General features: G+C 44.2%; 1 protein-coding gene across 1 annotated transcript in view; it reads right to left on the bottom strand.

The window, feature by feature from the left end:
• The window catches only part of CLIP2 (CAP-Gly domain containing linker protein 2), a 93,791-nt gene extending 82,139 nt beyond the window's left edge, over window positions 1–11,652 (bottom strand). The window contains exons 1-2 of the mRNA XM_051635743.1: window positions 11,573–11,652; window positions 10,408–10,536 (exon numbers count right to left, since the gene is read on the bottom strand). The gene's annotated coding sequence lies outside the window, so the exon portion shown is untranslated. The remainder of the gene's footprint in view (window positions 1–10,407; window positions 10,537–11,572) is intronic.
• Between the last annotated feature and the right edge of the window lie 742 nt (window positions 11,653–12,394).

Genomic DNA, 12,394 nt, shown 5'->3' with positions numbered 1-12,394 from the left:
TTTCCTTATGGAAGGCAGAAGGACTACAGAAGAGGTAGGAAGGCATCCCACAGCCCAACTAGCTGTCAGCTGCTTTCTGCAAACACATGGATGTTTCTCATTAAGGAGAGGTTTCAAGCAAAGACCTTGATGGATCCAGCTCATACCACAGCACTGAGCACAGCAGAAATCACAGAATCACAGAATCTTAGGGGTTGGGAGGGACCTGGAAAGATCACCCAGTACAACCCCCCTGCCAGAGCAGGGTCACCCAGAGCACATCACACAGGAACTTGTCCAGGTGGGTGTGGAATGTCTCCAGTGAAGCAGACTCCACAGCCTCTCTGGGCAGCCTGTCCCAGGGCTGTCACTCTCACAGGAAAGAAGTTCTTGCTGATACTCACATGGAACCTCCTGTGCTCCAGTTTGCACCCACTGCCCCTTGTCCTATCACTGGACATCACTGAACAAAGCCTGGTCTGTCCTCCTGACACTCACCCTTAACATATTTGTAAACACTGATGAGGTCGCCCCTCAGTCCCCACTTCTCCGAGCTCAAGAGACCCAGCTCCCTCAGCCTTTCCTCATCAGGGAGATGCTCCACTCCCTTAAATCCACAGCTTCAAACCCATAGCACAGCTTGGTTCAGCCTTGATGCAGGGGAACAGGCTGCTACCCTTGTCTCTGGGAGAGGTGGCAACTAAACTGCATTTTGTTCTCTTTCCACAGAATGTCCGTGCAACAGAAGCATGCTATTCTGGTACAGAGGAACTATCTACCATATGGTAGGATTTCAGTTTTCCCACCATAGTATGTTTCCACTAACAACCCATTCCACCATCCACTGATCCCAGCTGTCATTTTCCAGGATGACATTAAAAGGCCTAAAGAACTGATGTGATGTCTTCACAAGAAGGAAATTATTTCTGTACCCAGAAATACGATGTTTTGTGACAGCAGAGTTGCAAGATGCCCCAAATGACCTCACTCATCAGCTAGATATTGCTGCTGTGACTGCCACGTGGAAAGGGCAGTCATGACTCCCAGAAATCCCAGTCTTACTAAAACAGATAGAGAAAGGTTGAGAAAGACTGATTGATCCTTTGCCAGGTGTCTGTTTTAATTTTAGAATATTTGTTACAGAAAATCCCTTAGAATGTGGATTTTGGCTGTCAAATGCCATGATATAACCCAGGGACTTAGACACACTTCTTCAGCTTCCTGCCAGTCCAGCTTTCTTATTTGTACTACATAAATTGTAACACATAAATGCTACAGTGAGGAAGAACCACCACAAGGATGCTGCCATTGTGGCTTTCTGTAGAGCACTGGACAGGGACACACGACAATTGGATTCTAATCTAGCTTCTGCTTTTACTGCTGATAGAAAATGGAAACTCCCTCCATCTCAGCACCTGGTTCACTAACAGTGAAAGAGGAACAATGATGCAGACCTGTTCTGTGACGTTCTGGGTGTTGACCAGACTAAATGTGGAAGGTACATGTTAGAAGAGCTTATGCTGCCTGGGAGAAACGTTTGTGGCACCAATGAACAGGCCCAAACGGATCCTTCAGCACAGCACAGGTTATTTACACTCTTGCAAGAATGGGTGACCTAAACAAGCAGGCACACCCATAGGAAGGTGAATAACTGTTTGTATTCCCTATTCCCAAAGCAAAGTTCCCTCCCGTTTCCCCCCTGGCTGGGCACTCCAGGGTTTACAGCCCATCCCACGCTTCTAATGATCCCATAAGTTTCCCGCCCCTGTTCACACATTCCATTCTAGCAGGTACTTTTTACCTTTTAAGGTATAATTCTGACCTTTCTTGCCCCCTTGGCTGCCTTCCCAATCACCAACATGATCTATACCCACTGGTGTCATCCTGCCCCGAGGAGCAAGACAGAAGTGGCTTTGTTGGGTCTGATCTTGGCCATAAATCCTGCTCCGTGTTCGGATCCCCAGATGGAGCCCAGTTCAGTCCCCCAGGTTCCTGGGTGTGAAAACAACACTAAACCAAACAGTATGCTTCTAACATTAGGATGCAAAGACAACACTACATTTAATTTCTAATACTGCCTACTTTAATATCTTTCTCAGTCCTAAATATGTTCAATCAGTGCTGCAAATGCTCAGTCCTTCTCAGTCCTGTCAGAACTGAAAACCTGCCCTGATCTCTGGGGGGCACGACAGCCCCTAACCCGACAGTCCTGCAAAGCACACACTCACTCCAGAGCATCACCAGCTCCAGACACAACAACTGTGTTTAGAAACAGGGGATGGGGCAATTAGGCCCAATAATCCTGACTAGACTGCACTACAAGGTCCCTCTCTGCAAATGTCAGGGCTCAGTCCCACCAGCATGCACTGCAGTCCTGGCTTCAGACAACACAAATGCTCCACGTGTGCCTTGGATTTGGCTGGTGGAAAATACCCCTTCTTAGCTGTGAAGACATAAAAGGAAGGAAGGAAAGGAGGTCAAACTGCATTTCTTGACCCTCTTTGGAAGAACAGAATCTGAGGAGAGTGACCCAAACAAAGTTATCAAGCGGGAAAATACAATTAAGGTAAATTAACCTGTGGAACTCAATGCCAGACTATACTAAAGGTAATCAAGGTAATTGTATTGCAGCAGTAGCTGTGTTAATTCTGATTAGAACAAAGAAGTATGAGACAACCCTTAGCTCTTGATGACAAAGAAACTTCTCTGAATAGATTTTGTAATAGCTTGATATCACCCTTAATGTTTGCCTCTCTTTCCTTCGAGCCTGTGATAACAGCTTCTCAGAGGGGATGTTTGTTGAACAGGTCTCTGGTCTGTTCCAGTAGGTAATTCACCTGGACCTTTCATTTGATTTTATTTGCAATACATCTAAGAATGCTTGTGGCAGAAGAAGAGAAACAGCAGAAATAAGAGTCTTCTTTTTTTTTTTTTTTCTGAAAAACACTTAAAAGTAAGAATTAAGCCATGTCACACCCATCTGGCATGCAAACTGTGTGTATAGCTGAAGAAAAGAGACAAAGATAATTGCAAACCAGACTTAAAATGTCATGGAAACAGCTGCCCTCCCAACAGACTGAAAAATAATTTCCTTGCTGGATCCAGGCAAGAATGGCAGAGAAAGCCACTCACATCCATACTATAAATACTGACCAAAAACCCTAACAAATTATCAAATCTCCTTGGGATTTCTTTTTTTTTTTTTTTTTCTTTTTGTAAGTGGGCTTGTTTTAAAGAGATTTATTAATACTTTGTGACATCAAGGTCATAAAACAAAGCCATGACCATGTTGCAATTCCAGAGAACATTGCCATGAGGATGACACACTGCAGTGACCTTCAGGTCCCAAGATCAAGCAGTTGGAGTCTGACATGTTCCCCACTTACAATCCCTAGCTCATGCAGACCCCTCTCCACAGGGCTGATCTGGGGAAGAGCAGCCAAGGAGATTTGTAATGCAGAGCTCTGCCCTGGAGTTGTTTCCACAGAACACAGAGGATGTGAGATGTTAACACCTGTAAAAACAGGGCAGTTTCACTCTCCCTATCCCCACATTGGAAAAAAACCACATGACTATATTTAAAGACCAGTTTGTGTACCTGGTCAATCTAGAAGGACATAAAGCAGGTCAATCTGGGCAGGAGATGAAAAGAAACTAGGACCTTGTTGGATTCATTCCATCATTGCTGCCTTCAGTCTGTATTGTTTTGAGAGGTTTGGAGAGCATGAAAAGGTCTTGGAAGCCTGTGCCACAGAAGCAGACAGAAGGGTGCAATGTTTCAGTGTAGGCTGGAAGGAAGCTGGTGTCATTCCCAACCCAAGACCTGTCCCACAACAATTTTGGCATTTGTTTCTATGGGAATTGTGCCAACAGACTGCCAAAGCCATGAGCTTAGCTAGGAGGTGCTGCCCCTCAGCTCTGCTGGCAGCCACTCTCTGATCTCTGCAGCAGCAGATTATTTGCAATCATTTTCCACCCCCCAGCCCCCTGGCCTGCAGCAGGATCTACCATTCTATCAATGAAAAGGGTGGGGTTTTTCAGCCACTGCAATGAAACTGCATCCAAGCACCCAGTGCTGGGAAGCACAGCATGCTCCCAGTCTGCTGATTCCAACAGGGAACTGAGCCTCCAGTTTAGCAAAAGCCCTAAGTGTAGGTTTAACTTCATGTGTAGGAGGAATCCCCGTGAAATTAATTAGACACATCATCAAAGTAATCTCTGTCTGAAGTGTGTGCTGATGCACTGTGGCTTGCAGGTGCACAGCCCCTGTCAGGATCAGGCCTTCCCCTGCATTAGACTGTTTTGAGGCAGCAGGACACAGGTGCAATGGGATGCCAATAGAGACAGCACTAAGTTTTGAGTCTGTAAACCCTTTATTTCCTCAAGAAAAGATCCATTTCGCTGCAGCTTTTGATTTTTCCAATTATATTCCTGCCTTTTACCCTGCTTTCCAGGTGCATGATGAAGTCAAATGCCTTGGTCAAGGTTACACTGACTGATGTACTGGGGAAAGAAAGACTATTTCTGGCAGCCAAGATGTCTTTTCAATCGTTAATTTTCATAAAATTCCAGTTCTAATAAACCAATTTATAACCTGCAGTCCTGCCAGATGAGGTGTGTCTGGTCCATCTGTACTGCTTTCCCTTGATGTGCATGTGGGTGAACAGCACATCCTGCAGCACCTTTATCATGAGGTTATTTTCAATAAGTAATAACAGTATTTCCCTTCTGAGATGAGATTTACTAAGCACAGTGGTGTATAGGACATTGCACTGAAACAAGGGGTGTTCCTAAAGGGCATTTTGCTGTTGTTCTGGCTGTATCCAACCTTCACATCCACTAACACTTAAGCCCAATTAAACACCTGACTGATGAAGCACAGAATGATTCTCATTCCTATAGCTGCTGTATATTCATTTTACAACAAAGACTGTGTGTGCAGCTCTCTCTGTTTCACTCCAACATGTCTCCCAAGCTGAAACAATTTAGTGCAGGTGGCATTTGTACTTCTGTATTATCCACCTACAGGAGATGAACCCCTGAAAGGCCAAGAAAGCCAACAGACCAGCTCATACTCATCCTAATGAGAGCATGGAAGATGTCCTAGCCTTTCAGCACCTCTCTCACCTGATGTCAGCATGCATTTCAGGAGGCTGGTGACTAGGAATTGTCACTGAAGAACTGTATATTCACAGAGGACTCCTGGCACACTCAATTTCTGTAGCCCTATCTGCTTGGGGAGCAACTTACCTGATTAAGAATCTACCTATAGTGCAGCAGAAACAGTATCTTACACTAATGACCAGTGAAATACTGAACAAAGTACTTTAACAACTGCATTTGTTTCATTTTAGCACCCAGAGAAATAGAGGATATAACCAAATAATGATCAAATAACCATTGCAGGGGTAGGGCAATCTATCTTTCATGTTTAGGAGCCAAACGTAGTCTTTTTCAACATCTAACACCTTTTTCTGAGCTACTGGTCAATTTGTATTTAACCAAGTAAACTTATATAGTGTCATACACAAACATCCTGCATGTACAAGCAGGTAAATACTTGCAGACAGACAAGGTTAACAACATGCATAAAACCTACACAAATGAAATTATGTAAGCAATTAAAGGAAGAAGTCAGTTGTAGTGACTTCTAGGCCAAAACTCTCTCTTCTTGGGCAAGACATTGCAGACTTTCCTGTTTCAGTTTCACCCCCTGGATATTGGCAGTTTCTTTTTTTCCAGCAAGTGTGCTGCCTGGATGAATGATACAGTTAAAGATTTGACCAAAATATTAGTAGCAAGCATACATGGAGAATTGTAAAGTTAAACCCCAGAGGGTCATTGAATCATAGAAACATTAAGGTTGGAAGGGACCTTAAAGATCATCAGGATCCAACCTCCCTGCTATGAGAAGGGACACCTCCCACTAAACTGGGCTGCTCAAAGCCTCAAGTAGACCTGGAAACTATTTTAAAAATATATTTATATCTAGCAAACTGGCCTGTTCTCAGCTGCTGAGTACTTAAGTCAGGACCTATGTTAAGAGAATGATCAAGAGAGAGAAGGAGTAATGGTGTAAGAATTGGTCTCTGTTCTCAGCTCTGGTACCAGACTAGTAGTCGAATGCAATACTTGCATGAAAAGCTTGCTTGGAAGCCTGGAAATATCCAGAACAAACCAGATTTAGGGAGCTAAGAACTCCCCAAACCCAGGAAGAACATATTAAATCATTTTGTGAGTAAGACAACATTTTCTATTTACTCATATGGGTAAGAAAGTGGCATTTGACACCACTTCACCTCATCTATTATGTTCTGTCTTCAAAGCATGGGAGCACAAGTACAGTCCCCAAGAGGGTAAATGCTGTTATTTATCATTATTATTTGCATATCATGTCTATTAAATCTGAACAAGATGCCAAGGCAAGAAGAGCTGCAAGAGAAAGAGAAAGCCAAAGAATACAAAATAATCTTGATAAACTGTGGAAAGAGATGGAAAAAAAATCAAGATGATTCTGCTCAGGCAGGTGATTGTACAACTCCACAGTCATCTGGACAAATAAAATTTGCAAAAAGGAGGAACACCAGGGAAATATCCACAGGTGACAACACACCAGAAACTGAGTATCAGGCAGCAATGTGCTCTGAGCAAACCAGAAATCATGGATCATTTCAGTCCAAACTGAAACAAATTCCTGAGTTACAAACTTGCTTGAAACAAGGTATCACAAAGGGAGCTGTTCCTCAGCATTGGCTCCAGACAGCAGAGTTCCCACTGGAAGCAGTCACCAGGCTAAACCCTGGAGCCTTTCCTCTCTTCCTTGGTCTCCCTGCCTGCGAGGGTGGAGGCATCAGCAACCACAGCAATAAAAAGCAGTGACCACACCAGCTGGCACTGGTTTCCTCCCTTCGTGGCTCATATTTTATTCATGAAAAATGAGGCCTCGGGAGGTCTAAGCAAAAAAACAGGAAGTAAATATTTCTGAGGGCACTCGGTCACAAGGTGGCAAGTGTCCAGCACATCCAGAAGCAGAGGCAGGGGTGGAGGATGGAAGCAGGAGAGATCCCTTCCTAACAGCTTTCCTGCCATGGTAGGGAGGAGGATCACAAAGGGCAAACTGTGCCCTGAGTGTCCTGTGTGGTGATCCAGTGCAACAGGGAACAAACTGGGCTGGTGTCCTGCAGGAGCTCACTGCATCCCAGAGGGAATGTGGCAGGGATGCATACTGGGATGAGATCCCTCCAGGGTTTGGTTTGGAGAGGCTGGTATTTTCCCCAGACATTTGCATAAGCTGTTGCTTTGAGTTCTCCAGGTAATCTCTCTCTCCACTTGGCCACACTCTTCTCGTGTCCTAAGACTACATCAGGCTGGTTTGCTGGTGCCTTCAGAACAGAAGCACACCTGAGCTCACCACAAACACCTTCCTGGGAGGAGTGATCCTGTCTTCCAGACAGCCCTCTCCCATTTCCCAGTGCCCCCAGTGACAAAGACCACCCTTCATGTCAGCAGAGAAAACAACCTTTTGAGATCCTTCACTTTCCTGAGAAAGCCAAGGTGAAGCTGCAGATCATAGAATCACTGGATGGTTTGGGTTGGAAGGGACCTTCAGGTTCCAACTCCCCTGCATGGGCAGGGACACCTCCCACCAGCCTAGGTTGCTCCAAGCCCCATCCAACCTGCCCTTGAACATTTCCAGGGATGGGGCAGCCACAGCTTCACTGGGTAACCTGGACCAGTGTCTCACCACCCTCACAGCAGGGAATTTCTTCCTCATGTCTAAGATGTCATTTGTCATCCACTAACTGGAGACACCCAAGTGTCCTATAAGCTCTAGTTGTGTGCAGAGGAGCAACCATTGGTCCCCTCACAGCTCAAATCCAACACACAGCACCACCTGGTCCTAATTTCATAAACCTTTCCAGCAGGGCTGTTTCTCAACCCTCAGTATTTTGCACAGGACTCCATAAATATAAAACATCTTTCTGAGAAGCCTGAACTCCTGAATTCCTTCTGGAATCTGCAGGGAAAGAAAGAAGCTACCTATTACTTTCTGACAGATTCCTAGAAGAGGATACATGCAGGGGAAGATTTATTTCTTGAAAATTACACAAGAATTGTAGCATTTTACATGAACATCCATCCTTCATTGTTTTAATTACTGTCTAATGACTATTAGCCCTCAGAATATCTCCCCTGCAGGGCTGAGCAAATGAGAAACAAGTCATAGCAGGGCAGTCAGAATGAAAGGAAGGGGAAAAACAATACAATAAAAAAACCCACACATGAGGAGAGGCAGAAAAATGCACCCTGGGATGCAGCAGCCAACATTCATTTAATAATGTCAACATTTTATATGCAAAGATTTCCTGGGTGGCAGTAAAACATGTGGATTAATAATGGCATGTGGTCAGATGAGATAAAAATTCCTATTTAAGATGCTATTTATGGTATGGAGGGTAAGGGGAGGAAGAAATAATCCTCTATCAGTGCAAGTATCACCCAAGATTACTGTTATAGAAAGAAATGTTTAAAACAACAAAACTCCCTAAAGACCACCCCTAAATTAGATCCTGGTTTTACTCAGTCCCTGGGAGTTTCTCTTGCACTGCCAGTGGACTCAGACTACACTCGTTTCTCATAAGTTTGAGAATCCCACTCCAATACATCCAGCTGCCTCCAAGCCTGCTGGAAACTGAAATTCAGGCAGGCAATTCCTGAGCAACCTCAGCCTGCAGAGCCAGGATACTTCTCTGCTCTTCAGTTACTGACAGTTTCTCCCTCACCAAGGTAAGTGCCACAATTCCCCTCTCAACAAAACTTAGCCACAATTATCCACAAGAGATATTACAAAAAAACCCCAAAACACTTAAAAAACTCTCAGATTAGAGAAATATTGTAAGTACTTTAACCAGAAGCTGATTTAAAATGGTATTTGAAACATTCAAAACTCTTTAAAAGCTTTACCAAAAATAAGACATTAAGAAAAGAAACAAATAAAAGCTGAGCAAAAATCATAGAATCACAGAATCCCAGACTGGTTTGGGTGTGAAAGGACCTCAAAGATCATCTAGTCCCACCTCCCACCAGCCCAGGTTGCTCCAAGCCCCATCCAACCTGCCCTTCAACACTGCCAGGGATGGGGCAGCCACAGCTTCCCTGGGCAACCTGGGCCAGGGTCTCACCACCCTCACACTGAAGAATTTCCTCCTAATGTCCAACCTACATCTCCCCTCTTCCAATTCTGATCCAATGCCCCTTGTTCTCTCCCTCCCTGCCCTTGTCCCAAGTCCCTCCCCAGCTTTCCTGGAGCCCCTTCAGGCACTGGAAGGTGCTCTAAGGTCTCCCTGGAGCCTTCTCTTCTCCAGGCTGAACACCCCAACTTTCTCAGCCTGTCTCCAGAGCAGAACTCTAAGAAGTGGTTTCAGGCTTCTCCAAGCCTATTCTGACACAATTTTTTTATCCTGCTCTTGCAGTGTGAAAACTCCACAACCAACCACAGAAGCTGATGAAGCACAACTTCTATGCAACCTACATACCCCAAGATGCTTTGGATAGATGAAAAAAGGAGAATGATACAAGGATTTTTTCCTTCCTGCTACAGTCAAAGCATCTTCGAGGAAGTGCAGGTAAAAAACCAAAACTGCAGAAGAATGTATAATGTAATGATTAACTTTAATTGACTGGATTAACTGTTACTTTGGCACACCATTAAAGCAAGATGTACTGGATACTAGACAAGATAAGCAAACTGTCTCATTTTGTTTAAAACGTCCTGCTCTTCCATAGCACCTCAACACTGTCTCAATGAAGTGACAAATCCCTCTGCAGCTTAACTGGAGCTCTCTGGACATGGGAACTTCCTATCCTCCCTTGTGGCATTTGCATTTCCAAGGACCCAGCCCCTGACAATGGGTCAGTAGGAAAAAAAAGCCAGCCTGGCTGCTAGGAAATCAGGTCTTTCCAAGGAAGTCACTAAACACCAAGAGATATGCCAGCCTGTCCAAACCTGCAGGGGAGTCTCACTGACTCAGAGAGGTGTGCTCTGCTGGGGATTTCTTCACTTGGAAGGGGCAAAACCCAGATAACTAATGCAAGAAAGAGAAACTTGTTCTCTCCTCACTCCCATTTCTCAGATTTTTGTGATAACTTTGATATTGTAGCACTAGAAACAATGAACCACTAAGTCCTTTACTCAGAGGATATGCTGAACCTAACTGAGGCAAATGAAACTCAGGGAGGCTACAACAAATCTTCAGAGCACAAGCCCCAGTTTTCATTGCATATCTAGGCAAAACCACACCAAATATTGGAATAAAATTCAGCTGTACAGACAGGTCTGAAGATAACAACCACATCTTAATTTTTGTCAGATTTTTCACATCCCCTCTATCATAAACACTCTACAGTCAAGCAAGACTCAACCCTTACCTTAATCTTTTGCTACATTCCTCCTCTTATGCTTTAGGAACTTCCTGGTTTGGAATACTGCAGTTCTTCCCTCTGATATTTCTAAATCCATGTTCTGCAGAGTGCTACAGCCTGGTAATTCCTGGGCTCCTGATAAAGAACATGATTGCATTTTCATCTTTTACATACAGAACATGAGAGCAAATTAATGTTATTTAAGATCTCATTTGTTGCACTCAGCCAAATGAGGTCTTTGATCAGGTTTTGTCCAGCTTTTAAAGAGACTAGATACAGCTGAAATGGATTGCATAATGTCACAGGGTACCAATTAGGGTGGAGAATATTACCAGATTGCTGAAATGAACACAAGAAAATACAAATCCTGGATGCACTAAAGAGAAGCTTTGTGCTGTACCATGGCTGCACTGTGCCTGACTAGAAGTTAAGCAATACTATACAATTTTTTAAAAATTAAAAAGGAAATTCACTTTGTATCAACTTCCTTGCAAATATCTTCTGAAGTGTTTGATAAACCCCAATCAGGCCAGTCCACGTTCCCATTATGGTGGGAAATGGAGGCCACAGAGACCAAGTGCTAAGGCTGAAAGTACAAACTAAGTGGCACACTGGTAAGAGAAGGGATGAACCCAGACTCTTTGCCTGCATTTCAAACTGGTGGATGATGTCATTCATCAGAGCTTAGCTGACATGGCCTTCAAATCTCTCCTCTGGTTTTGCACCAGCTTGGGGCTGAATCTTCGAGCAGAAGACTCCCAGAGCCAAAAGGTTTGTTTTTCTTCAAGATCTTCCTCTTATGCAAGACAGTCCCTGCAAGGCACTCATTGCTGCAGGGTGCTCTTTGCAACACCTGCATTTTGCAACACCAGTCATGCACACCAAGGGGCAGTCCCTGCCCTCCCCAGAAGCATGTGTCCGTGCAAACAGACCTGCTGTGGCCACTAATGGGGACACGAGATCACGACATGGAGGAGACAAGGTGCTGCTCCACGCCAGGCCCAAGCTGCAGGTACAAGCAGCTGAGTGCTCCCAGGGTGAATGCTGCAAGGAGAAGAGCATGGCAAGCACAGGATCATTTCCATCTCCTACACTTTCTGCTTTACCAACACTGTTCGTAGCCAACAGCTGCAGTTTGGCATCTAAGAAAACGTATGCTTAAAGAATTTACCCTTTTTTTGCAGACAAAAGAGAAATTCTAGGAGAAAGTCTCTTCTCTTGGCTGTCCCCGGTGACCCTTTGTGGCTTTAATACAGGTGTCCACACTCCCTCTACTGACTAAAGCTGTAACCACATCCCCGGGCTTACACTGGACACTCATCGTTCTCTATTATCTGCTTAAAAAAACAAAAGGAAATTTCAATTACATCAGTCTTAAAAAAACAAAAGAACAAGAGAGTAGAACTAGCAGGTCACTGCTCCTGAATCCTTTTCTTGTAATCTAGTGTAAAGCACTGGATAAATGATAATTTGTTCATCAATACACACTTAAAAATATTAATAAAGCTTCTCTGGCTTAAAATTGCAGTGATCTAAATCCACTCTCTGAAGTATTTTCAGGTGCTTATAGAAAGTAATTTTAAATACACACAACATTGGGATCTCCTGGTAGCAATAAATCTGAAATTGATCTTTCCATCTCCTCTGGCACCACAATCTGAGATGCCTCACTTGGAGCAGCATGAATTTCCTAAGGGCAGACTAAGCCAGCACGCTGCTTGGAATGTCGTGTGACAGCACTAAAATAAAAGATTTAGAAGTACTTAATGAAAATGTAAAAAGCAATGAGAGGCCATAAATAAAAGCACTGAGGTAAAAGGGTGGGTAGATGTCATGCTGTGCTTCCCCAGAGTGCCCTGGTGAGCTGGCAGTGCCTCTGCAACTGCTGAAGATGGTAAGGAGAGAGGAAGGATGAGGGGAAATCAACTGGGAGGTGGAGAGTGAGTGTGTGACCTCAGCCTTTGGGTTCCAGGGGAAGTGTTAAATGGCACAA

This window comes from Apus apus, chromosome 18 (assembly GCF_020740795.1).
Source record: "Apus apus isolate bApuApu2 chromosome 18, bApuApu2.pri.cur, whole genome shotgun sequence".
Lineage (NCBI taxonomy): Eukaryota > Metazoa > Chordata > Aves > Apodiformes > Apodidae > Apus > Apus apus.
The sequence above is the reverse complement of the archived record's forward strand: the minus strand, read 5'-3'. Positions and strand labels throughout refer to the sequence as shown.